We start from the raw sequence: 2,768 nt of genomic DNA, 5'->3' as shown, positions 1-2,768 counted from the left end.
TAAATCATAGTGTTACTGCAACTGATTTTATAAACCACTAAACGAATGAGAAACATGAACTCATACAGCCATAGCTGTGCAGCATGGTCTTCAGTTCATGCACCTGAGTGCAAGCAAGTGCATCATATCAAGCCTTAGTGTGCACCACATGGCACATGCTGCTGGGTGCACTGTCAACGGTATGGTGAACGTGCCCCTGGTGATCTGTACTGAGATTAGGCTGTAGGCAACTGGCGCTCAGCCATTAGGGCTCACTGTGTGGTACAGTGATGTAAAGCGGCTGCAATTGTTTGTAATAACACCATTCGCGACAGTACACGGTGAAAACACGGAAAACGTCCTCTGGAGCTGGTGGTAATTGTTAAACATAGAACGAGGGACTGCCAATGCAATTAGTTTATAAAAGTAAACCATGCACCTTCACAGTGTAATTGTTAAATTGCAAGAATTTACCTTTTATAAAAGATGAATGTCCACAGTGTAACTGTATAGTAACAAGTGTATACTTTGCTTAGAAATGAACCCATCACCTCCAGAGCACAACTGTTATATAGCAAGATTTTACTTTGTTAAAAAATGAATCCAGCTCCTCCACAGTGTAATTGTCACATAGCAAGAGTGTAATTGTTAAAAATAACTCTCTCACACATAAAATTAGGTTGGACCCACCATCCTTTTCATCCTTGTTCAAAATATGTCTGTTATAATAATGAATCATCCTGGATGCTCCACAGGTGTGCTGGAGATTCCCTGTTGTATCACGTAATAAAAATAAATCATTGTGGCAGGTGCAAGTGTGTGACAAGGCCTGTATGTCCTTAACCTTGAACTTGGGGAGAGTAAGAAGCAGTGAAATCCTTTACAACTGTCAAGGGCAAGTGAGCTAGTTCGACCATCTTGGATTGTGATATCATAATGGCTGCCATCCTGGACTTTCATCTTGGAAAAAAACTGGCAACCGTGCCATCTGTGACAGTATCGACAATGAATACCACAAAAGCCCATCACCCACTTTGAATTTCCCATAATTCTACATGTAATGCAATTGGCCTGGAGGGTTGATCTTGGCCTTTGTATATGATCCTGCCGGTCTGGATTTTGACACACACAAGAACTCGTGGGATCATAATTAAGCTGCCTGCCAGGGGGTAAGGACTGGGATACAGCATGGTAGTAAATTAAGCAGGACTCTACTGTTTCTCTTTAAACAATTCAGCTGTCAGCCAGGAGAATAAGGACCAGTTACAGCAGGGTAATAAATTATCTTGGACCCTATTGTTTTCTTTGTGATTCACAAGGGGATAGGAGGGAAGGCTGATAATAAATCAAGGGAGGGGGAGGGGGAGGAAGGAATTATAGGTCAACCCTTCTAACTCTTATGTAAACAGTTTCAGAATTGCGCCAGAACTCTCGTATCATCTTTACTGGGCACCTTAGAAATTTAGTTAAGATGTACGTTTTGTTTAACAAATGTGGGCAAAAATAATTTTCTTTTATTTGCACAGTACAGTCTTTTAAAATAAAAACATTAATTAATGTAAAGTGTAGCTTCTTAATGTGGTTTTCTTGTCTATAGTACATTTAAGGGCATATTAAAATAATATAGTATAATTCAGTAATAGATTTAATTTGAAATTATTGTTTTATGTTAAATATTTGATAAAATATCATATGTTACTACATATTTCGCCCATTTTTACTGTATAAGTATGTACATATTTTGCATGTTGATCCTACTTAAAACTCCTAGCTGGCTGTACTCATTATTACCCAACTGAGACACTGCTTGCCGTAGTAACAAAAATGTGGCTTTAAAAATAGTGTATGGCGTGTTTTTAATGATCATGGAAGCTTTGTTTCGGCAAGCTAATGTACTGTGTACCTTTCATATTTAATTTTAATAGAATGTGAAGTTTTTTATATAAAAGTTGTCAGCTCTGTTTTATGACGTAAATGGTAATATTTGTATTACAACGGGACCTGCGCCAACAGAGAACAGTAAACTCTTTGTACAGATTCATAAGTACGATAGCTGACCAACGGAACGGTGAGAGCGTTAATATTTTATTTCTGTGCTGTCAGCTGTACCTGAAGGCTAAAAACGGACGCTGCAATAATAAACCACTGCTCACAATGACTGGGACTATGAGAGCAGGAGTTTTAATTGTGAATGGGTTCATCGAATTCTGAGAGGTATTTGATTAGTGGAAGGACGAAATGTCCACAATATGATCATGTTGGTGGCTTCGTCAAGGTCACTGTATTGTATTACATGTAAATAGCTAATTTCGCCTCGAAACGAATATCAGAGCGAAATGGTGAAATTTCCACGCAACGTGGAACTAAAAATTGGATTCGGTATTTGTGGTTTGGCATATTAATGAGCGTAGAACTGCTTTGATTAAGATAGCCTGGGGCTAAAATGAATTACTCGAATTATATCTCGTATGGATTCCAGCAACATCATGAATGTGTCATTTCAGGTTTCATTAACAGAAACTCAGGAGCTTCGTTCTATTAGGATTTCAAACACTACTCGCGTCATTTGTTCACCGATTAAACTTTGCAGAGGTAAACTTAACACCCTTTCAATGAAATAATTTTTCTGGCAGGAAAAGTGAAAGTCTCACTTTAAATCATAACCAGATGCGTTGTTTGCTGGTTCACACATCGCTGTACCAGAAACGCAGAAGCAGTAACATTAAAAATAGCAACAGACAACTGATGTCGCCTGCGTTACCCTTGCTATTAGCACAGACATAACACTT

Source organism: Schistocerca piceifrons, chromosome X, assembly GCF_021461385.2.
Source record: "Schistocerca piceifrons isolate TAMUIC-IGC-003096 chromosome X, iqSchPice1.1, whole genome shotgun sequence".
NCBI classification, from domain to species: Eukaryota; Metazoa; Arthropoda; class Insecta; order Orthoptera; family Acrididae; genus Schistocerca; species Schistocerca piceifrons.
Note: the sequence above shows the minus strand (reverse complement) of the source record.